Source organism: Conger conger, chromosome 8 (assembly GCF_963514075.1).
Source record: "Conger conger chromosome 8, fConCon1.1, whole genome shotgun sequence".
Taxonomy (NCBI): Eukaryota; Metazoa; Chordata; class Actinopteri; order Anguilliformes; family Congridae; genus Conger; species Conger conger.
In genome coordinates, this window is record NC_083767.1 from 25,035,922 (window position 1) to 25,061,915 (window position 25,994).

Here is a 25,994-nt window from a genome sequence, read left to right on the forward strand (position 1 = left end):
AGAACTCAGCAGGGGAACCCGTGACCACACCCACATAATACATTCTGTGCGTGCGTGCGTGCGTGCGTGCATGCGCATTACATGATTGGCATTTGGCAGACGCTATTATCCAGAGCGACGTACAGTTGATTAGACCAAGCAGGAGACAATCCTCCCCTGGAGCAATGCAGGGTTAAGGGCCTTGCTCAAGGGCCCAATGGCTGTGCGGATCTTATTGTGGCTACACTAGGATTCAAACCACCAACCTTGCCTGTCACCGTCATTGTTCACACTAAGGAGATGTGTCTTAAGCTTTGCATGGTCATGAGGTGATGACGGTTCAATTCCTTAAAGGAACTGTTTACAAAAAGAGTCAAGGCCTTTGAGTTTGTGCATTAGTGTTCTGCAGTGGGTTGGTTGCATTTTCTCCTGGATTAGTTAAGTATTATTTGTTTGCTTGCTGATTCTAAATTCAGTTTCGTTGTCATTATAGTGTTCTGCTGTGTATTTGTTTGTTTGTTAGCTATTACAAGTAGTGTTTATTTAGATTCAGTGAAACTGGGTTAGGTGTTTGTTTCTCTCTGGTGAGCTAGGCTATTAAGTTAGGCTATTGTTTTACTGGCTGGCAGGCCACAGCTTTTGTTGTAGGCGGAGCCAATACTTTGCACCCTGCTCAGGGTATAATTACTGGCACACCTGAACTCACTTCAGTGTGCATTAGTGTTCTGCAGTGGGTTGGTTGCATTTTCTGTATTCAGCGTCAGTGTTATTTAAGCAGTTGTGTAGCGCACCAGCGGCAGCTGTGTGCGGCAGCCTCGGCTACTTGCCTCGGCGTACGAAGTCGCAGGTGTACAAAGTTGGGGGTGTCTATCTACGGGTCTCCATCGAGGCTGTCCGAGAACCTGATTGATTTTGTTTTTGCTGCCTGCCCTCATTCCACTGTGTAGTATTCCTCTTGTCCTCCCTAGTTCCCTCCATGTGTTTCCTTCCCATCCCTGTCCTCTCTCCTCTCCCCAGGTCCCAGTCAGGTAGGAGGTTCGCCTCCCACCAACATGGGCAGAATATCTCTAACCTCATCTTCCCTCCCAGATCCCCTGGTATTGATCTCTGTGTGGCTGGTGGCCTCTGGAACTGCCAGTCCGCCGTCCAGAAAGCAGACTTCATATCTGCCTATGCCTCCCACCTCAACCTTGACTTTCTTGCTTTAACTGAAACGTGGCTCTCACCAGAGAACACGGCCACCCCGGCTGCCCTTTCCTCTGCCTTCTCTTTTTCCCACACACCCAGATCCTCTGGCAGAGGAGGTGGCACAGGTCTCCTAATCTCATCCTCATGGAGATCTAGTATCTTCTCCTCATCCCTCTTCTTCTCCTCTTTTGAATTTCATGCGGTTTCTGTTACTTTGCCGTGCAAACTGTATATTGTTGTTGAGATGGACATCCTCCTCAGATGGACATCCTCCTCAGCTCCTCACCAGTCAATGACACCTCCCTGGTCCTCCTGGGTGACTTCAACCTCAACTCAGAGTCCACCCAGTCTACCTTTCTCTCCCTCCTCTCTTCTTTTGACCTTACCCTCACTCTTTCCCCTCCCACCCACAAAGCAGGCAACCTTCTTGACCTCATCTTCACAAGGAGCTGCACAACAACCAACCTCTCTGTAACACCACTCCATATATCTGACCACTCCTTCATCTCTTTCTCTCTTCCTCTCCTCTTACACCCATCCATCTCTCCCACCATCCACTGTCACCTGTCGACGGAACCTACGCCACCTGTCTTCCTCCACCCTCTCATATACAATCCTCTCCTCTCTACCATCCGTGGAGTCTTTCTCTCGACTGTCTCCCGATGATGCGGCTACTACTCTCATGTCCTCCCTCTCATCTTCCTTTGACTCTCTGTGTCCCCTCACCACCGAACTAGCTCGGGCCTCCCCCCCCAGTCCTTGGCTTTCTGATGCTCTACGAGCTGTCCGAACCGAACTGCGGGCGGCGGAGAGAAAATGGAAAAGGTCCTGTCTCCCCAGTGATATAGCTTCCTTCCATGCCCTCTTATCTTTCCATTCCTCTGTCTCTCTAACTAAATCTTCCTTCTTTCACTCGAAAATTAACGCGGCCGCCTCTAATCCCCGCAAACTGTTTTCAACTTTCTCCTCTCTTCTGGCCCCACCTCCCCCCCCACCCCCCTCATCACTCACACCTGATGACTTTGTCTCCTTCTTTGAAAAGAAGGTCGATGCTATTCGCAATTCCTTCTCCCAACCCTCCACCCCTGCTGACCCTCCTACCCTCCCCAACTCCCTAACCTCCTTTTCTCCCCTCTCTGACACCGACACACTGAAACTCCTTACTTCCCACCGCCCAACCACCTGTCCTCTTGACCCCATCCCCTCTCCCCTCCTACAATCTATATCTGATGACATTCTCCCTTTATTCTCCTCTCTAATCAACACCTCCCTCTCTTCCGGCACCATGCCCTCTTCCCTGAAGAGGGCCAGAGTCACTCCCCTGCTCAAAAAACCTACTCTTGACCCCTCTGCCCTGAACAACTACCAGCCTGTCTCTCTTCTCCCCTTTCTCGCTAAAACTCTGGAACGGGCGGTCTGCTCCCAACTGTCCACTTATCTTCTCCAGAACAATCTCCATGACCCCAACCAGTCTGGCTTCAAGAGTGGCCACTCCACTGAGACCGCCCTGCTCGCGGTCACTGAGGCACTCCACTCTGCTAAAGCCAAATCCCTCTCCTCTGTCCTCATCTTCCTCGACTTGTCGGCCACCTTCAATACAGTCAACCATGAGATTCTGCTCTCATCGCTGTCTGGGATGGGTGTCACAGGGTCTGCACTCGCCTGGTTTTCCTCCTACCTCTCTGGTAGCTCCTACCAGGTGACTTGGAGGGGCTCAGTCTCCAACCCTCACCCCCTACGAACTGGAGTCCCGCAGGGCTCAGTTCTTGGGCCTCTCCTCTTCTCGCTATACACTATGTCTCTTGGTTCTGTTATCTCTTCCCATGGCTTTTCTTATCATTCTTACGCTGATGACACCCAACTCTTCATTTCCTTCCCCCCCGACACCCAAGTCACCACACGGATCTCTGCCTGCTTGGCTGATATCTCTGTGTGGATGACTTCCCACCACCTGAAGCTCAACCTTGCCAAAACTGAGCTTCTCTACATCCCTGCTAAGTCCTCTCCGTCAATCGACCTCTCATTGACTGTTGAGGACTTTGTAGTTTCCTCCTCCCGTACGGCAAAGAATCTTGGGGTTGACTCTTGATAACTGCCTCACCCTGGCTCCACAAGTATCCTCCACTGCCAGAACCTGCAGGTTCTTTCTGTATAATATACGCCGTATCCGTCATCTCCTGACTGAGAAAGCCACCCAGCTCCTAGTCCAGGCGCTCGTCATTTCCCGCCTGGATTACTGCAACTCCCTCCTAGCCGGTCTCCCAGCGTGTGCCATCAAGCCCCTCCAGCTGGTCCAGAATGCTGCAGCCCGCCTGATCACCAGTCAGCCCAGGTCGGCTCATGTCACCCCGCTTCTCATTGGCCTCCACTGGCTTCCTATTGCCGCACGCATCCGTTTCAAGGCCCTAGTGTTGGCATTTCAGGCTGCTAAGGGGACTGCCCCACCTTACATACAATCCCTGATCACTCCCTACTCCCCAGCTAGACCACTCCGGTCTGCCAGCTCTGGTCGCCTTATGGTTCCCCCTCTACGTGCACCTGGCGGTCGAGCTGCACGTTCACGCCTGTTTTCCGTTCTGGTTCCTCTGTGGTGGAATGACTTGCCTACCACTGTCAGAACAGCAGAATCCCTCCCCCTATTTCGACGCAGACTCAAAACCCACCTTTTCAAACTCTACCTTAGTCCTCCCTCCTGATTTCCCTGACCCCTCCTTTCTGATATCCCTATCCTTGTCTAAAAAAAAAAATGCACTTATGATGACAACTATGTTTAGAACAGCATTTCATGTGTATTTTGCTAGTTTCTGGATGTGATGCTTTGACATGGTAGAACCTATGCACTTTACATTACATTACATTATTGGCATTTGGCAGACGCTCTTATCCAGAGCGACGTACAACAAAGTGCATACCCATAACCAGGGATAAGTTCGCTGAAAGACCCTAGAGGGAAGTACAATTTCAACTGCTACCTGTACAACAAAGATAAGGACAAGGGCCTTTTTTTTTTTTTTTTTTAACAAACAAACAAACAAACAGAGCAAAAGTGACCAAAGTTAACTATCCAAACACTGCTTACCTAGCCAACTAAAAATACCGATGCACAAAGCAAGTCACAGAGACAACAATTAAGGTTCACAGGGAGGTAGGGAGGGATGGGGAGAGGTGCTGCTTGAAGAGGTGTGTCTTCAGCTTGCGCTTGAAGGTGGGGAGAGATTCTATAGTTCTGACCTCAACGGGGAGTTTGTTCCACCACCGTGGAGCCAGAACAGACAGTAGTCGTGAGCGTGAGGTGGAGGTTCTGAGAGGGGGAGGTGCCAAGCGGCCTGTGGAGGCTGAACGAAGAGGTCTGGCAGGGGTGTAGGGTGTGATGATTTTTTGCAGATAAGCTGGGGAAGACCCTTTAACTGCTTGGAAGGCTAGCACCAATGTTTTGAATTTGATGCGAGCCATGACAGGCAGCCAGTGGAGGGAAATAAGCAGGGGGGTGACGTGTGAGTTTTGGGAAGGTTGAAGACCAGACGAGCTGCTGCATTCTGGATGAGTTGGAGGGGTCTGATGGCGGACGCTGGGAGGCCAGCCAAGAGGGAATTGCAGTAGTCCAGGCGGGACAGAACCATCGCTTGGACCAGGAGCTGGGTCGAGTAGGGGGTGAGAAAGGGGCGGATTCTCCGTATGTTGTATAGGAAGAACCTGCAAGACCGGGTCACCGCCGCAATGTTCTCGGAAAGGGACAGTCTGCTGTCCATCACCACGCCGAGGTTCCTTGCACTGGGTGACGGCGTGAGTATGGTATCCCCGAGGGAAATGGAGAGATCCAGATGGGGAGAGATATTAGCAGGGATGAATATCATTTCAGTTTTACCTGGGTTGAGCTTTAGAAGGTGGTTGTCCATCCAGCTCTGGATGTCCCTCAGGCAAGCAGAGATACGGGCTGAAACCTGCGTATCAGACGGCGGGAACGAGACGAAGAGTTGGGTATCGTCTGCATAGCAGTGGTAGGATAGCCCATGTGCAGTGATCACAGGGCCAAGGGAGCGAGTGTAAAGAGAAAAAAGAAGCGGGCCAAGGACTAAGCCCTGGGGAACTCCTGTGGCGAGGGGCCGAGGTGTCGATACCGAACCAGCCAGTGTCGAAGGCAGCAGAGAGATCTAGAAGAATGAGGACAGAGGAGAGGGAGGCTGCTCGTGCGGCATGGAGTGACTCACTGACGGAGAGGAGCGCAGTCTCTGTCGAGTGGCCCGATCTGAAGCCAGACTGATGGGGGTCTAGCAGGTTGTTGTTAGAAAAGAAGGAAGAAAGTTGAGTAGAAGCGGCTTGTTCTATAGTTTTAGAAAGGAAAGGAAGAAGAGATACCGGGCGGTAGTTCTGGATGATGGAGGGATCCAGGGTAGGCTTTTTTAGCAGCGGAGTGATGTGGGCCCTCTTGGAGGATGCCGGAAAACAGCCGGAAGACAGGGAGGAGTTGACAAGGGAGGTGACAAATGGGAGAATGTCAGGTGTGATAGTTTGGAGAAGAGAAGAGGGGATAGGGTCAAGGGCACAGGTTGTAGGGTGGTGGCAGAGCAGGAGTTGAGAAACATCAGAGTCTGTAAGGGGGGAGAAAGTGGAAAAGGAAGGGATGGGCCTAGAGGGGGGGAAGGGCACAGTGAGGGGGGCGGTGGTTGTAAAGGATCTGCGGATGACTGTGACCTTCTCATCGAAGAAATCAGCAAATTCATCAGCAGCGAAGGAAGACTGAGGAGTAGGAGGCGGTGCATTGAGGAGAGAGGAGAAAATGGAGAAAAGTTTCAGGGGGTTAGAAGCGGAGTTCTGAATTTGTGTTTGATAGTATTTTGCTTTGGCGGCAGTGACATCGGAAGAGAATGCCGCCAGGAGAGACTGGTAAGTCATGAGGTCTGAAGCGTCTCTGGATTTCCCCCACTTCCTCTCCGCTGCGCGGAGGCTGGCCCTGGAGGTACGGAGGGTGTCAGATATCCAAGGACTGGGAGGGGATGTGCGAGGTGGCTTTGAGACAGGGGGACAGAGAGAGTCAAAGGCGGAGGAGAGAGATGAAAGGAGGGTGGCAGATGCAGAGTCAGCAGGGAGTTTGGAGAAGGATTCGAGAGGGGGGAGTGAGGCGGTGACGGTGCTGGCAAAGGAAGAGGGTGAGAGGGAGCGGAGGTTATGGCGGGCTGAGGAAGTGTGGGTGGGAGGAGGGGGAGGAGGATGGGGAGGAAGAGGGAGGGAGAATGAGATGAAGTGGTGATCAGATGTATGCAGAGGGGTAACCGTGAAATCGGAGCATGAGCAGTTCCTCACAAAGACAAGGTCTAGGACATGGCCCGCCTTGTGGGTTGGAGGAGAGTGTTGCAGGGAGAGGCCAAAGGAGTGGATTAGCGGTAGGAAGGCAGCAGACTTGGGAGGCTTCTAGGTGGATGTTGAAGTCTCCAAGGAGAATCAGTGGGGTGCCATCCTCAGGAAAGGAGCTGAGAAGGGTGTCTAGCTCATCAAGGAAGTTTCCCAGGGGCCCTGGAGGACGGTAGATAACTGCAATGAAAAGGTTAGTAGGGTAGGATACTGCAACAGAATGGAATTCAAAAGTGGATATGGACAGGTCAGAGAGGGGGAGAACAGAGAATTTCCATGAGGGGGAAATTAAAAGACCAGTACCACCGCCACGGCCGGAAGGCCGGGGAGTGTGCGAGAAGGAGAAGGAGGATGAGAGGGCAGCGGGAGTGGCAGTGTTGTCAGGTGTGATCCACTTGTAAGTCGCTTTGGATTAAAAGCGTCTGCCAAATGACTAAAATGTAAAATGTAAATGTAAATGAGACACTATGGGATGGGAAAATGGATTACAGCCTTTGAGTTAGAGAAAAGGAGAAAAGAGGAAAAACAAGATCCTGTCTATTTTGTGTCTGCCAAAGTCTGGCCTGAAAATTGTCATTATTTTTATAACACACCCTCTGAGGTCTGTCAAAAGAAGTTACAAGGGAAATGGAAACATAAATATGTTAACATAAACATAAATATGCTAAACCTACCCATGGGATTTTTTTGAGGTAGGTGTCATTCAGATGATATTATATTTATATGTATTCCTTTTCTAAATTGTAAATCAATCTACAATAACCAGTTTAGCCAAACTAGAGTATCATATTGGAAAACCTGCATATTTTACACCTCACATTACATTGTAATTGTCAAATGTAGGCCAAGTAACAGTCCATTGTTTTCCCAGGACAGCTAGTGACTGTCCAGCTCATAGTGGCATGCTTTGTTACAATTAATGCCACTTATAATGAAATCAAGTGTTGACATCCCCTTACAACAAAAAATGACATACTTTTGAGTCCAGTAAACTTACAAGAATTAATGATTACATGTTTAGGTATGTTTAACACAGTGTGTCACATTTTGTTTACATTATATTACATTATTCAATGTACACCAGCTTGTTATTGCAAATATTTAATCAGTCAATCATGTGGCAACAACTAAATGCATAAAAGCATCTAGACATGGTCAAGAGGTTCAGCTGTTGTTCAGACTATATGTCAGAATGGGGAAGAAATGTGATGATTTTGAATGTGGAATGCCAGACAAGGTGGTTTGAGTATCTCAGAAACTGCTGATCACACAACAGTCTCTAGAGTTTGTGGAGAATGGTGCAAAAAACAAAAACCGAGAGAAGCAGGGCAAAAACACACTGTCAATGAGATCCGAAGAGAATGGTCAAAGCTGACAGGAAGTGTCAGGTTCTGTGTTTTTCATGTTCTAAGTTTTGTCTAAGTTGTTAGCGTTTCCATGTTTCCATGTATTGTTACCCTCGGTGCTTTCCACATTTCCACATCCCCATTCATTCCCATTAATTCGTTTCACCTGTTTTCACTTCCTGGTTTTCATGCACACCTGACCTGTTATTTCCGCTCGATATCTCCCTATATATACCTGTCTGTTTTGTTAGTTCCCTGCAAGATTGTTGTGTGTCAAACCCATACTTTCCAGCATTACCTGATTGACTTCTGTTTTGACCCGTTTTGTTTTATACCTCCGTCTCTGGATTCACCTATTTCTTTTGATTTGACCCACTGTGTTTGGACTCTGTTTGGCTATTCGGTCTTTGATTTTGGATTCTCCTTTTCTTTGGACTGCCCGTGTGTTATTGACCTTTTGCTTGTGACATCGACCCGTATTGGATTACCCCTGCTGAACCTTTTTGCTTGTTTACGGACCCTTTGCCTGGACTGTTTTCAAACTACCTTATCTCTGTCACTACTGTTTGCTGGATATCGACCCCTGCCAGTCTGATCTGTCCTGAAGTTAATAAAGACTTTAACATTAACTTTCTGTGGTCTCGCTCTTGGGTTCAGTGTTCTGACAGGAAGGTGACCGTAACGCAAATAACCACTAATTACAAAAACATTTTCCTGCTTGGAAATGAAGCTGAAGTGAGTTTCATGAATCAAAATAGTTTTTGGAGTAAAATATATAAATATTTTATGATTAACAGCAATGCATAATTTAGCCATTTTTGATAGATTTGGACACTAAGGAACATCAGGGTACACTGCTTAGTGTACATTTTGCTTCACAGATCTTTATTAGGGCCACATATCACCCTCTGCACACTTTGGTCAAGGAGTTTACGATTCAGGAAATGTAGACTACATTAACTAATGTAGTTGTTAACTAACTACTACAGAGAAGTCAATCGCTATAGCTCTGTTAAATATTTGTACATTATTAATTCATATTAACATAAGTCATATTGGAATAAAAAAAGTCAGTTAATGCGTTTGCCATTAGGCAGGGCAGTGCATAGACATTTTTGGGGCTCAAGCAAGAAAAAAAGGCACTCACTATTCCCACCCGATGTTGCCACACCGCCGGCCATCCATAATCACACACTATATTCATAACATGGGACCAGTTTAAATTCTACTGAAACGCATTATTCCATGAAGAAAGGCCGATTGAATGTAGTAATGCAAGTCAGTAAGTGTTTAGTTGTTTAGACCAATTCAGTCACATTAGATCATACCTTTCCAGTATGTACACTTCCTAAGTGTGGCATGGTTCATGCTCTACAGAAGTTCACACAGACATCACATTGACCTAAGTTTTCAATCTTTGTTCCAGAAAAAGGAAGAATAGAACATAAAATACCTGCAATAATAATTTAATAATTAAATAGAATAAAAAGGAATGTTTATCCCAAACACAAGTTAAAAGCTTAGTCCTGGACCAAAATGTCAGCATAGAGTTGTGCTGACCTTCGATCTGTTTTAATTTTCAGTATAAGTAATGAAAAGATTCTAGATCAGCAGTCCTACTCTGACATGCTTGATATGCAAGAAAATACGCAGAGTACGATACGACATGGCTCAAGCAGTAAGAGCAGTCGTCTGGCAGTCGGAGGGTTACCGGTTCGATCCCCCGCTCGGGCTGTGTCGAACACCTAACCCCCAAATGCTCCTGATGAGCTGGTCGGCGCCTTGCATGGCAGGCAATCGCCATCGGTGTGTGAGTGTGTGTATGAATGGGTGAATGGAGAAGCATCAATTGTACAGCGCTTTGGATAAAGGCGCTATATAAATGCCGAAGAAAGAAAGAAGAAGAATGACTTAAACACACTCTGAAAATGTGGCTGAAAAACTGATTTTTACCTTTCATTAGAGACAGGTGTATTTGCCTCTTCTAGCACTGTTTATGCTGTTTATTTCCCAATCAAAGTTGATTGAAACGTTTATTTTAACAGGGAAAGCACACTGACATGCCCAAACAATAATACACTTTTAAACATTGCATTTTTAGAAAACTGACGAAAAAGAAAAGGGGGTGATTAATCACTAAACTAACAAAACTATGCAAAAAAGTAACTACCTGCTTCAGAAATTAATTGCATATTTGTAAGTTGTTTCAATGCTAATTAAAACACTAATTAGACTAGCTTGCTTGCTCACACATACAGAGGCTAGTAATGGCGAAATTACAGTGCGAAGGCAACTGGCCTACTACACAGTTAAGGGAGGGTTAGAGAGCTTTTTAAATCGATAACGTGTATTTTTAAAAATTGAATACTACTATACATTTCCCTCTTTATATTTCATAGAATTTCACTAACAAACAAATAAAAAATAAAATACAATTAACACCAGCCAAAACAATTGAAAAAGGGCAGGCCCCATCTGTGCACATGCCTGGATAATGGTTCACCAATTCATCCTATAGCTTGCTAATGTGGAAATATCATGGAGCAAATACATGTCAATTCATAGACCTGATCATAAAGAATGACCACAAAAGTCAATGACCCCCCCCCCCCCTTAAGTCATTGATTTGCTACCACATGATTGGCTCCACCATCATTTCAGTTCAGTCTGTACAAATTGCATGCTATTGTCACTGCGATGCCATGAGAAATGTAGCTGAGTGATGGAAATTGCTGTTATTGAAATGCATTACTTCAACAGTCTGTTTGATTTTCCACCAAAGACAAGTCCACTTCTTTGCCCCCTGACCAACTGGCAAATAACATCTCACCGAACCATTCTTAATAGCACTGTAACACCCATTTAAGTATGCATATAGTATAATGATGTTGTTATATGCAGGCGTGTAGTGTGGGTAAATGCACATAAACACAGTTTACCAACCTCTTTATGAAAAAAATAGTTCATGCACCATTACCAGAGCATTTACACATTGTATCCAAGAGTTGGTAGGCTACTCTTTCCATTTAGCATGCTCTAGCCTGGTTCCTTTTTGCGCCTCTTTGCTCCTCTCACTGGGCACTCGTTTTAAGCCAGTCATGACAGTGTTGCGAGCATAGGCCATAATGTGAGTACGGTAGATTTGGTTTGAATGTTCGGTGGATGAAGGCAATTGGTTTGGCGGTCCTGACCACGGGTTCATGCTCGTATCCACCTGCAAGCCATTTCGGAGGTCTGTGTTAAGCGATGATGCATTTCAATTGTGATTTTCATTCTCTGAATCACTTATTTTGAAAAATGAAGGAATATGCTACTTTTCTGTTTAAAAGCAGCCATTGTTCGTTACATAAAGAGACCAGGGTTAAAATGAATTACAAGTTAGTGGCTAGTGCATGGTTCGCCTGCTGTTTGCTTGCTGGAGTACAGAGTGAAAACAACAAAAAATGTGTCACTGTCAAAATACTTATGGCACTGTAGGCATGGTGCATATGATAACAATTACACAGTTTAAAAGCCAGTTCAGTGTAGGGTAACAAAGTAATAATGTAGAATTTGTTGTGAAGAAATACATTTTCTACATTTTTCTCTCATGCTGGCTCAGCAACGGCTGTGATGCAACGGCTAAGATGAGCTAGGGTTTACCCACCTTTATTTACCACTACAGCCCTGGTTTGTATGCACTTTCAAAAACATAATTCTTCAAAATGTAATAGGCATATACAATAATTTAAAACATCCTCCCAGCTCACTTAATAGTGATGACATACCTCACTTCATACCTATGAATATTTTCCATATTTTGTTATTTGTCTCAATAAGCCAGTGATGAAAGTGTGAATCTGTGTGTAAAAAAACTAAGAAATGCTCCAAACAGCTTCCCAACCAGCAAATTGATATGGAGACCTGTGAGTGTCTGAGAATGTGTGCATTTTTCTTTGAATATTAGCTCAAAAGTGGGAGAAATTGACAAAACAATTTCACAGCAAAACCTGATTTACCATTCAAAAGCATGGTTCCATAAACCACAAACATTAATTCTGGAGTACATAGGAATATTTCAACTGGATAATGCATACGGAAGTATGTATCATTTTAATAATGGCTTCTCCCCTCTACCTTGGAAAGCATTACTTTGTGAATATTTCATTTTCCGCACAGACTGCTGGACAGGTGGGTCCACAGATGGTATCCTTGGCAGAAAACTTTGCTCATCTTCCTGTGCAGGTTCTTGGTCCTTGGGCTTGGCAGAGCTCTCCTCTGTCACAACTTGAGGGATTTTAGCATTTTTCTTCCTTTTCTGTTGGTTGCTCTGCTCAGCTTGTTTCTGAAAAGGAAACAAGTCAAATCTGCTTACTGATGTTATAGACTTGAGGTTTAAAACCTTAAGACTATTAAAAAGAACCCCATCAACAGAACAGAGCAATGAAATTAGTTTAACTCACCGTGTAGTTTTTGTTAGTTTTTGGTGCATATATTCTTGCAAGGTCTGACCATTTTACATGCTTTTCCAAAAATGGAATCTTGGGCAGTTGGAATTGTTCTTCCTTTGGTGGCCTGCACAATGGTACATCGTACAGCATGGCATTGATATTGATGGTGTGCTCTTTCTTTATCTCCTGAGTCTCCTCCAACATTTTAATCTCCTCCTCCATCTTCCTGCGCAGGTTGACACATTTCTGCTCAAACAAGGCTTGTTTCTGAGAAGAACATGCATTGAGATCCAATGAATTCTTGTTTACACAGCATGAGTAAACCAAACATTTACTACATTTTTCTTTTATTTGTGAAATAATTAAAGGATGCTTTATGTAATAAGTAAAGATAGACATTTTGTATGGAGAAAGAACATGTTTTGGCAAGATGGAGAGCATGAAACCAAGTCTTTGAAGGCCATTAAATCATCACTTTGTGGCTCCACTCCCTTAACATAACATAACATAACATAATGTAATGGCGAGAACAGGCCATTCAGCCCAGTAATGCTCGCCTTTTCCTACCCCTTTTCCTGCTCGCCTTTTCCTACCCTGAATTATAGGGGATTCTTCAGGTTGATAATCAATACTCCTGACTATGTATCCTAACATCTTATTGGCCTTCTTTACTGCTACCGCACATTGACTAGAACCCAAAAGGCTCTGGTCAACTATGACCCCCAAGTCTTTTTCCACTTGAGCACTATCCAATTTTGTACCCCCCATGAAGTACGCCTGCCTTATATTTTTATTTCCCACGTGTAGAACTTTACATTTAGTTGTATTGAATTTCATTTGCCAGGTATCCGCCCACTTTTGGATTCTGCCCAAGTCTTCCTGGATTACTTTAGTACTATACTATACTATTACTATACTGTTAGCTAAACCTCCTAGTTTTGTATCATCTGCAAATGTAACTAAATTACTTTCAATGCCCATGTCCAGGTAATTTATCTAAATGAGGAAGAGCAGTGGCCCCAGCACCGATTCCTGTGGGACTCCACTTCCCACAATACCCTGCTCAGATGAGGCCCCTCCTACTACTACTCTTTGTGTCCTTTCCCGTAGCCAATTCCGAACCCACTTCGAAATGGCTCCTACAATTCCTACCATCCTCATTTTGATAATTAGTTTGTCATATGGTACCTTATCGAATGCTTTTTGGAACAAAAACCATGCTGGCTATCCCTTAGAAAGTTATTCTGTTCCAGTTTGTCCCGAATTATAGATTCCAGTATTTTACATGTGATACAAGTTAGACTGACAGGCCTGTAGTTTCCTAGATCGGTACGGTCCCCTTTCTTATATATTGGTATTATTTTACCTTGTTTCCATGGTATTTCTCCAGTTTCTAAAGACTGTCTAAAAAGACTTGCCAGTGGTTTAAATATGATCTCACTTAACTCTTTGAGTACCCTTGGGAATATGCCATCTGGGCCTGCTGTCTTATTTGTCTTTAGGTTATACAATTTATCCAATATTTCTTTATCCCCTATAATACTGGCTAAGACATTGTTAGTAGCCTGCTAAGACTGCTAGTAGCCTCCTCCCTGGTAAAACTCTCAACAAAGTAGCCATATCTTTATTCTTCTACAGCAATTATCCTTTGTTATTCTGAATGCACTTGACCTCCTCTTTAATTTTCCTTTTCCTACTGCAGTATTGAAAGAAGCATTCGGGATTACATCTAGCATCATCTGCTATTTGCCTTTCAAATTGCCTTTTGGCTAACCTTAGTTCTTTTTTAACCTTAGCACGCATATTACAATATTCAGCTCTCTCAGTGCTGTCCTTTTTATACATCTGATACAATTTATTATTATTTTTTTGCAAACTCTTACGTATAGCTGTATTCATCCACTGTGGAGAGTGTTTTCTCAACTTACATTTCTACACCTTAGCAATGAATTTACACGTGCGTCAAGTATAACCCCTTTGAACCTCCTCCACTTTTCATTCACAGTCCTGCAATCAAGAACTTGCTCCCAATCTATATTACCTAAATTTGATCACATCTTTTTAAAGTTTGCAATTGAAAATGGAAAAATCTTTTGGAGGAACCCCTCTTAATTTACCCAAATACATCAAAACTTGTTGTGGAATGGTCACTTGTCCCAAGTGGTTCCATTACCTCTATCCTGAAAATTCTGTCTGAATCGTTACATATTACCAGATCTAAAATCGATTGCCCTCTTGTCGGTTGACTGACATACTGTGTCAAAAAAAAGGTCATTTATAACATCCAAAAATTCCTCCCTGTCTGGTCACCAAATTCCAGTTAATATTTTAATATTAGTTAAAATTGAAGTCTCCCATGATAATAGTCTCACCTCCCTGGCAAGCTTCTTTCATATTTTTAAAGAGCATTGTATTTACACTAGTACACTAGGCATGTGTTGGTCAATTTCTGGAATCTCTTGCACACTAAGATTTCCGCTTACAGAAACAGCAACACCCCCACCTCTCTTACTAAATCTGTTCTTCCTAATAAGTTTATACCCCTCTATTTTATAATAATCCTATCTTCATCCGCAAGCCATGTCTCTGTAATCCCAACAATGTCATAGCTCCCATTAATAATAACTGCCTCAAGTTCCAAAAACTTTTTTTTATGCTTCTAGCATTTAAACAGACATTTCAGTTGGTTCATTTGGTTCTACACATCCTTTCCTGTTCCCACACTCCCCGCAGTCCCAAGCCACCATTACTAGATTTTTGCCCTGAAATGATTTTGTTATTGCTTTCACCATTACATGTAGCCATTGCCATTTCCGTCTGGTCAGTCTGTACCTCCCTTCCCATTTCACTCTCTGTCCTCCCTGCCCCCCAAATCCCTAGTTTAAATAATTTGGTGCTACCCTACGCATACGCTGACCCAAGGTTCCCCTCCGGTTCAGGTGCAGCCCGTCACACTTGTAGAGCTCACCCGTCCCAAAAGGAATCCCAATGTGTCCCAGTGTACCCCTCTCTCCTACAAAGATTTCGTAGCCAGGTGTTAAACCTCCAGATAAAGTGCTGCTTCCCTCCGCTTGCACGTGGTACAAGTAGAATTCCAGAGAAGACTACCGTGCAGTTTCTGCTCCCAATCTTTTCTGCTAATTCCACAAATTTGTCCTGCAGAACTTCAAACCTGCCCTTACCTATGTCATTGGTCCCGACATGGACCATGATGTAGGGACTACAACTTCCACATTCCCACAGGAAAATTCTGCGACGTCCACCACGAATGACGTCTAACTTGGTTCAGCCAATCCCGTAATGGCGGGAGCAATAAACGGTCCCGTATAAGAGCAAGACACGTTCTTGGGATCTCTCTTCTGCTTCTTCTGTTCTTCTGCTTCTTCTCTTCGACGCACCCCTTTTGGCCAGTCGCTTCAGCTCATCTGCTCCGAGACTCGGACAGAGGCTGAATGCTGCACAGCGCACTACCAGGCCTACGGACACACCCAGTTACCTCGCGATAACTACGTGGCCTATAGTGAGTGGAAATTGTTGTACGCGGAACGCTACATCAGTTTACCCCAATAAAGCCCAACAACGAAACAGCAACGAACTTTTACACCTGGAAAAGGACCAGCGGATCAGACGACAACGCGCTCGGACACCATTCACAGCACCATCGCCGCTTCTACAAGGACAGCATGTCTTTTGGATCCAGCAATGCGTATGGACTCAGTAAGAAAACAAACATTCAGGCATAGCCAGTGTTTAGTTTAGTCTTAACTGTTTTTGTGAATCTGTGTTTCAATATTTACCATCCAACCATTGTAATGTGTTTGGTTAGCTACATATATATGTACGTGAATTGATTCGCCGTCTTTTGCGCATATATAGAGTAAAACTACGCAAGTAGTCCCTTCTCACAGCTAACTCTAACTCATTACCACACCCAGAACTCTAGCCACACACACGCACACACACATACCAAACTAAATTTCCTTACTAACTTCCCGTTAGTTTATCTGTTATGTGTTTGTATGTTTGTTTAATAAATATATTTTATTAAACCCCGGTGTCCGTTTTGGAATCGCATAGACATGAGAGCCGAGTTAAAGCAGTCTTTCGAAGAACTTCCAACCTTCAGGTTTTTCAGGTATGTTTAATCATTAGTATTGGTTATTTTAATTATTAATTAAAATACTAAATTTGTGGTTAGATATTCCTGATAATAGTAATTTTATGAGACTGATTACTTTTTGCAGTTATACTGCTACACAACGTTTAACTGGCGCCCCGGTTTCGTAGAGAGTAAAATCCCTGCGTTATTTGGCGGCCCGTGCGAGGACCCTACATAATTTGGAGTCCCGTGCGAGGACCCCTACATATTTTGGTGCCCCATGTGAGGAAGACTAGCTTTGGCTCAAATTTCATGTCTTGTGACTTCATAACGAATTCCCCTTCCTAATTTGGAGCTCTGCGTGAGAAAGACGAGCTTTGGCTCATGTCACGTGCCTCCAGAACGAATTCTCGGCATTCTTTCTCAGCTAAATTGCCACCAGTGCAATCTTTTGAAAATACCGCTAGATGTCACCCTTGTACCATTTTTGAAAGCCTGCATGAGCCGCTTTCTCAATATACTGCCCCCTCGTGTAACATTGTGGCATTACATTCGTAATCTTACACGGTAGTTTGTTGATTGGCATTTACCTTCCGGTATAATAAGTATTATCAATAATAGTATTATTAGCCGCACTGTATTATTAATTATAATTACTTGGTCAAAGTAATTTTAATAATTAATTGAATTTTACATTTAAATCCAAATTTAATTGTAATTTCAACCAATCACATTCTGGTATTTAGGATTAATGTGATCAGCATCACAGTTCCTATTTTACGGTCTGAATATCCGCCATATGTTTGTTCATTTTGCTGTTGTTGCATTGCAGTACCGCTAGTGCAACTCGAGTCCCTGTGTGATGCTATAGCTACCTTGTACTATAGTTATAGAGAATATTCAAAGAGCGTTTTAAATTCTTTATCCTTCATCACAACTTGTATGTTGGATTGTGATATTGGGAAACAATTCATTGCCAACTGTTAGGAGCTCAAGGCCCTTGTCAAATTGTTAACTTCAAGAGTACCCTCTTAAGTTACTGATTTTAGCTTTTAGCTTTATTTGGCTTGAGATATGGAACCCATATCTATTGATGAGTACCTTTCCTTTTTAGCCCAAGGTTTAGCACCTGGCTACATAGCTTTCCTGAATCAGATGAACCTCACTGATTGTAGGAAAGAAATGTTCTCATTAATCAACGAGAAAGGTCACTCCCCCAACCATTCAAAAGACCCAATTCTAAGTTGTCTGGTCTTGAATTTTGCCAGACAGATTAGTCTTGCTCTTCAGAGCAACAAAAACTTAGACTCAGAGATGGCATACCTCAGAGGACAACACACCAGTGTTTTACTTGAGCTTCAAACTGTTGGCAAGAAAGCAGTACAATACTTGCGTGATCTGCATTCAGCCGAATCAGATCTTTGTTCCTACAGAGAGGAATTATTTCAGTTGAAGAGTGGATGCCACAAGCTACCACATCCACTCTCTTCTGTAAGCCTGCTTTCTCAGGCTTGCCCAACTCCAACTTCTCCTGCTTCCTCCTTACACCACAAGGCAGGGGAAGGGGGGTCACAAATTGATTCGGGTTTGTCAGATCCCGGTTCCACAGCTTGCTCTGATGGAGACTCGTCAGTCTCCTCAGATTGCAGTGCTGTTGACCACCCATGCAATGGTTTGCCCACCTCTTCCCTGGAGAGGGAAAGGGGGGACTCCATCCCAACGGTGGTCCATCTCCGCAAGGGAGAAACAGTCAGGCAAGTACAGGACTGCACCTTCCATGCCCACCCCTCTCATGAGGAGGTCAGGGAACCCTCCCGTGGACACGGTAGAGGAGATCTAACGTTATTAATTGGGCACACAAAAAGCAACGCTAATCCCGCTAGCTTTCCCTTTATAACGGAGAGGATAGGTGACAGCTCTGTACAGTACACTGACAGCGACAATTCATCTTCTGCCAACCATTGTGAGAATGACAGTTTTGTAGCTCCACCCCCTAAACCAAACCGAGGACGTCGAGCTCTGCATGAAACGCATTCACATTCAAATGTGATTTCAGTCTCTCCTTCTCCAAACAGGCAGACTAGTGCAACTTCACATGGTCTTCGCTTTGAGGAGCTAGAGGCCATGGCGAAGTATGTCCACATATTTGACCCGAAGGACTCCGAATTTAACATTCAGAGTTACTTGAGGGAAGTTGACTACTGTCTCTCGGATCTGCCCAGGGCAACCGATCGAGAAAAGGTACGACTTGTATGGAAAACCTCAACCAGAAAGATCCATACATTTATGGAACAACTTCCACCACAGGTTCGTTCCAGCTATCCCAAGGTTTGTGAAGCATTGGTAGCTGAGTACCTGCCACGGTTTGATCAGGCCACAGCCATGATCAAATCTGTGGAGGTTAAACATAGCCGTACAGAACGACCAAAAGACTTTTACCAACATCTTAAACATGCTTTTTTCCAGGGCAGAAACGGACCAGGCTTAGATGAAGATCAAGCCTTCAAATCCCTTTTTGTGCACAACCTGCACCCCTGTGTCCGAACTCATGTTTCACTGTTTTCAAGGGGCCAACACTCAGCCCTTGAATTAAGAAATGAAGCCCAAATGGTCTGGGACACTTTAAGGATTGTGCCCAGGAACGAGGTATTGGAAACAGCTAAGCACGTTGTTCCAACCAAGCCTGCCGGCACTTCCCCAGTTGCCCCATTAAAATCTAATGGCTCAAAACAACGGCATGCGAGTAAGTTCCCGGTTAAGAGCCACCATGGTCGCTTCTCACACTCTGATTCCAGCCGGAATTGGAGAGAAGACCGACCCGGTAGGCCCAAGCCTCAGAGTCACCAGCATGACTCTGATAGGGAAGATACCTTGTCTGAAGAGAGCTTCTTCAGTTCCTCTGAGGACAACTAAAGCCTCTAACCTTTGTTCAGTAGTGTGTATGCCTTGAGTAACCACTCCAAAGAGCTATCTGGTCTTGTTCAACCTCCATCAAAAGACGTTGAATAAGACTGATCTATAGCCGTGGTCTCTTCACAGGCAGACTCCCAGCTGAAGCTTTGACCACTTTCTTTTGCACACCTTTCCTACCAAAGGGGGGTGGCAAAATAAACTGGTAGTTTATAGCAGCCACTTAGATTTGCATGTAGCAGCAGCAAACGCAGATCGTAAGTAGGTACTGTAGAGTTAAATCCGACACCTGTTATAACTCGTAAACGTTCATTGCTTCTTTCTACACCTACTGAACCATCGTAAAGTATTGCATGTAGAAACTACAGTGTAATCTTTACAAGTATATTGCCACACCCCAGTGTGCCTTACTCCACCTCTTCCCCAAGCAAGACAAGACCACTTGTGAGCTTACCACATCATTTAGAAATGAGACCACCTCTCCATTTCCTTCCTGATGACACAGCCATAAGGTTAAGCTTGGATACAGAAAGCTGCCCTAATTTGAAAATGCCCCCACATATTTCAGATGACAACCCTCATCAGCAACCTGACTGTAGGGACTAGAACAATTGGTCAGTCTGAACAAGACTTCCAAAAAGGCTACAGCCTCTCCATCCTAGACCCCTACATCATCTGAACATTTTCATGACTGGGTCATTCCTGTTGGTGCTCCACCTTCTGGACACCATCCAATAACTAACAAAACACCTGAACTAACAAAACGACTAACCCTTTCACCAAGGTTTCTCATGTTTTGTGACAATGTATTCACTGTTCGACCTTAGTGTTTCACATTGTTTGTATCATGTGTTTTAGACCAGTTTAGTTAATTGTTGATAAATGCCTGGATGTTTGTCAGTCAATTGTGAACTGTGTTACTGACCCAATGTACTTGACCTGTGGACTGTGAACTGACTTTTGTGCTCTCGAGGAACACTGGCTTCAGCCGCATCCTGAGACCACAGGGGGGATGTAGGGACTACAACTTCCACATTCCCACAGGAAAATTCTGCGACGTCCACCACGAATGACGTCTAACTTGGTTCAGCCAATCCCGTAATGGCGGGAGCAATAAACGGTCCCGTATAAGAGCAAGACACGTTCTTGGGATCTCTCTTCTGCTTCTTCTGTTCTTCTGCTTCTTCTCTTCGACGCACCCCTTTTGGCCAGTCGCTTCAGCTCATCTGCTCCGAGACTCGGACAGAGGCTGAATGCTGCACAGCGCACTACCAGGCCTACGGACACACCCAGTTACCTCGCGATAACTACGTGGCCTATAGTGAGTGGAAATTGTTGTACGCGGAACGCTACATCAGTTTACCCCAATAAAGCCCAACAACGAAACAGCAACGAACTTTTACACCTGGAAAAGGACCAGCGGATCAGACGACAACGCGCTCGGACACCATTCACAGCACCATCGCCGCTTCTACAAGGACAGCATGTCTTTTGGATCCAGCAATGCGTATGGACTCAGTAAGAAAACAAACATTCAGGCATAGCCAGTGTTTAGTTTAGTCTTAACTGTTTTTGTGAATCTGTGTTTCAATATTTACCATCCAACCATTGTAATGTGTTTGGTTAGCTACATATATATGTACGTGAATTGATTCGCCGTCTTTTGCGCATATATAGAGTAAAACTACGCAAGTAGTCCCTTCTCACAGCTAACTCTAACTCATTACCACACCCAGAACTCTAGCCACACACACGCACACACACATACCAAACTAAATTTCCTTACTAACTTCCCGTTAGTTTATCTGTTATGTGTTTGTATGTTTGTTTAATAAATATATTTTATTAAACCCCGGTGTCCGTTTTGGAATCGCATAGACATGAGAGCCGAGTTAAAGCAGTCTTTCGAAGAACTTCCAACCTTCAGGTTTTTCAGGTATGTTTAATCATTAGTATTGGTTATTTTAATTATTAATTAAAATACTAAATTTGTGGTTAGATATTCCTGATAATAGTAATTTTATGAGACTGATTACTTTTTGCAGTTATACTGCTACACAACGTTTAACTGGCGCCCCGGTTTCGTAGAGAGTAAAATCCCTGCGTTATTTGGCGGCCCGTGCGAGGACCCTACATAATTTGGAGTCCCGTGCGAGGACCCCTACAATGACCACTGGATCCCTCCCAGCTCTGGCCAGGAGCTGGTCTGTGCGCTCCAGGATATCTCCTACCTGGGCACCAGGCAGGCAACACACCGTGCTAGATTCCTTTTCGCGAGCACATACTATGCTATCTATACCTCTAATAATTGAATCCCCCCACAATCACTAACTCCCTTTTCCTGGAGGATGTGGCCATCGTGGTGCCCTGAGGCTCACTAATCCTCCCACTCTCAGAGAAGGGGCCAGGTCCAATTCCTGCAAGGATTAACATAAAGACTACCAGGCGTAAATTATGCATGTTCAGTGAAGTGCGTTTATAATTGTGTTTAACCTACAATTGTCTGAGAAAGATAATGCTGGTAATCAGACAGTCCAATTGTTTTGTTTTTTTTGCTCTTCAATGCTGGTTTAGCTAGTGCCCAAACAGAGACAGTTAGGGTTGTATGCATGCATAGACATCTTTCAACAATGTGCGTATTCCAACTGTTATCATTATCGGCTTATCATGCACAACTACTTGCCACAATGTTGAAAAGGCCCCCTAAATGGTTGCCATTGTAAGAACACCTTCTTGTGCCTCTGTTCTTGGACCTCCCTCAGATTCCTCTCCTTTTTCTGCTTATGCCTATAGTACTTCTCATACATCATCAGCCGAGCACGATCCTCTGCCCTCCACTTCAGCAGGTTCTGGGAAAGTTGAATATAACAACATTATTTCACATAAATAATGCAGGATTGAAAATCCTGAAATCAAACCGTGAATATATCACCTTACATTTGAGGGTATTTACATCCATATCGAGTGATCTGTGTAGGAATTACATCCCTTTTTATACATAATCCCCTCATTTTGACTAAACGTAATTGGACAGTTACCTGTTTCTCATTAGTTAGTTGCACTCAAATTGTTTCCTTACTGAAAGCTTTTTTATACCTGCACTATCTAGTCTTGATTCTAGGCTAGTGATTTTTCTCCTTTTTTTCCTTTTCTTTTCTCGTTGTATTGCCCCAAGCTCCACCCATCAAGAGAAGCTTGGAAAATATGAAATAAAAAGTAGTAGACGGGGAAATTGAGAAAACACATCAGCTGCAGATATGGCAGATGGGGAGAGGTGGATCCACAGGTCAGGCTTTCAAAAAGAAAAAACTACTGCAAGGGATGCGCTGATGTTTTGTTGGGAGTTGCTAACTTTTACTTCTAGCTCCTAGAAGGGATATGTAAGGGGTTGGAATGACCTTAAAGATTTCCAGGTCAGGAGCAAGGAAAGGAAAAAATTGGCGAAAAACAATTGATTAGAATGAGCCAATTGAGAGTCCAATTCCTTTTGGTCCCATAAATTATGGGGACTATAAACAGGGATATAATTCCTACACGGATCACTCAATATTGAGTGATCCGTGTAGGAATTATATCCCTGTTTATAGTCTCCATAATTTATGGGATGTAAATAACTCAAATGAATGGTGACTGTCTGTACTTTAACCACATATTATTGTTTAAACATTGTGCTGGAGTCTAGAGCCAAAAGAACTTACCGACTGCAGTGTATATGAATAGAAGATTGTCCGTAAGTATTTTGACAGTGGAAAAACTATCTATAGTTATCTATGGAGAGTTTTACCTAACATTATCCTATAAACCCACTCAAATACATTATATATCACCTTCATAAGCACTATAAATGACTGGGTCAATAACCAAAGAGACATTTGGTATGTCATGGTGTCACTTTCAACATCACTGGGGACATAACACGTGTATAGTCATGTTTAAGTAATTTATAAAACTGCTATGTACAGCTTATGAAGGGGTTATGAAGGACTATTCATGCTGCAGGAAGGGGTATCTTTGCATTTGGCCCAAAATTGTTCCATATGCTCAACTGTTATGCAGTCAGATGCTTTCTTCTGTGCTATCATGCAAAAAGCTAGTTCATTTATTCTTACCAGTTCTGTGACAAAGTCTTCCTTACTTTGCTTCTTCTGTCTGTCTTTCCTTTTTAAAAAAGGAGATGTGATAATATTGGTCACATTGTATTTTGGGTGCGGCTATTTAGCATATTTCTTAGACATACACCTTAATACACATTAATAAGCACTAGGATAACCTGTCATGCAGGATGTTAAAAGATGCTGTTTACTAATAGCCTGCTGCAATGTCTTTTTTTTCAACAAACATTTTCAAACAGAATAATTAAGTTTTTCCTCCTTAATAATATAAATGTTATATTATTTCAGTTGTACAGTTTCAGTTGTGTGATGATATTTTAGAATTTACAGAAGCTACTCATGGCCTGCTAGCTTTATAATGGCTGTATATATAATAGTACATACAATTCATAATATATATGTAATAATTCATCTTCAAGATATTTAGTTCCAAAGGCACATGCAAAATGTGGTATCGGCACTGGGCAAGAAGTACCTGCACAATGTAAAAACAGATATTCATGTCTATAAGTGTGAATAAAAACTATAAAAATAATTTGTTAATGTGTACCCACCTCTGAAAAAATAATGTCACTGTACATGCAGCTTTACAGTTACTTGAAGTGTATTTTCTTGCTTTAAGCTATCAACCCCTACACCAGCCATTATAAAGCAAAAAGTAATCAGCAACTTCAATTACTGACTGTACAAACGAGGTTTATTCTGACCAGGCTAATTCTGTTTGCAGAAGCTTTTGCAGATTATCTTCATTTTCCTTCAGGAATATGTCTGTAATTTCCGAAATATTCACATCCTTTGAAATCAATCCTTTTCCTTGAGCCTCAAGGAATGCATTCATTCTATCCATCTATAGCAGAAAACAAGAACCCAGATATAGGTTACAGTTTATACGTGATATGGGTTTGGATTTGCAGCCGTGTGAAATACTGGAGTATAGAGCTCTTCAAATGGCAATAGAAAACCTCACATCACCTGTTCCTCTGCAAGGATTCTGTCTGCAACCATTTTTAGGCTTCTCAGATATTCTTCATATGTGTTGTAGTCTTTCAAAGAGCATATCACCTGCAATATATTTTTAAATGACCTTTTCAGTAAAATACTAATCATGGTCTAGCATGTGTCACAACAGTTGCTTTTGAGGTTTCCAAGATTGAAGATACCTCACTCCATCTAAGGTGGATAAAACATTTTTTGAATCACACTTCCTGAATTCAATCATCTATGTTCCATTCTCATTTTATCGTCTTACCTCATTGTCCTTTGTAATTAAGTTGGCTTTTCTCAACATGTCCTTCAGCTCCTTCTTCTGGTAGTAATGACGGAGATGTGGATCATGTAGGCAATTATAGCTGGGTTTTATGCGCATACTTGGACCAGTTTGAAGAAAATCTGTGGCTGGCTTGTTCAGCTAAGACGGAAAAAAAAACATCATTTTAATGTTTGAATCCATTTTTAGTCTTGAATTTTTATGTTCTCTGAAGTTGGAATTTCCAGTTATGTTCCTAGGCCAATCCCATAGGCCAATATTCTCTCAAGAAACATTCCCTCCCCTGAAATACCTCAAGGACTGCGGGATTCAATTTCAGGCAATTTAAAGAGTTTGCATAGAAAATATGAATTTGAACTTTAAAATGCTGTGCAGCCTATTATGTGACTGTGTGTACTACATCTATTTTGTAACATCATATTTTTGCAAACATTAAAATGCAAGGTATATTAAAACATATTTAGGAGTTAACAGTTGAGAGAGTGAAATTTCCCCATTGAGTTCAATGGGAGCTGAGAGACTGGAGCTGTCTTTCTCATATTGCGCATGCACCGTTGCACCGACCATCATGTGTCACACCTCCTTGTACTCAGGGCAGGTCTAGGCAGGTCTCATGACTGTGTTTTAAAAATGACCCACTTAAACATTGCTGAATTTCATTTGAAATATGCTTATCATATAGCAGTTCTTTGGGCCAAGTTGAATAATGAAAACATTAAAACCTCAGTTTTTACATAGTTAATCATCTGCCAGTCGAAAATGAATTTTGAACATTTTTGTTGCACTCATATCCCCTAAATATACTCAGTGAGCACTTTATTAGGAACATTTTTACTTACTTTAATACATATTCATTTGATTGTCTAATCAGCCAATCGTGTGGCAGCAGTGCAATGAATACAATGTAGCTACAGATCAGGAGCTTCAGTTACTGTTCACATTAACCATCAGAATGGGGAACGTGATCTAAGTGACTTTGACCGTGGAATGATTGTTGGTGGCAGACAGGGTGGTTTGAGTATCTCAGAAACTGCTGATCTCCTGGGGGTTCCATGCACACTAGTCTCTAGAGTTTGCAAGGAATGGTGCTAAACACCAAAAAAAATCCAGTGAGCAGCAGTTGTGCCTTGTTAATGAGAGATGTCAGAGGAGAATTGCCTGATCAAAGCTGACAGGAATTTGACAGTAACTCAAATAACCACACATTACAACAGTGGTTATGATGTGTTGTGTGTTTCAGAGATGAGCATCTCTGAAACACACAACACATCATAATTCTAAGTGGATAAGCTACAGCAGTAGAAGTCTAAAAAA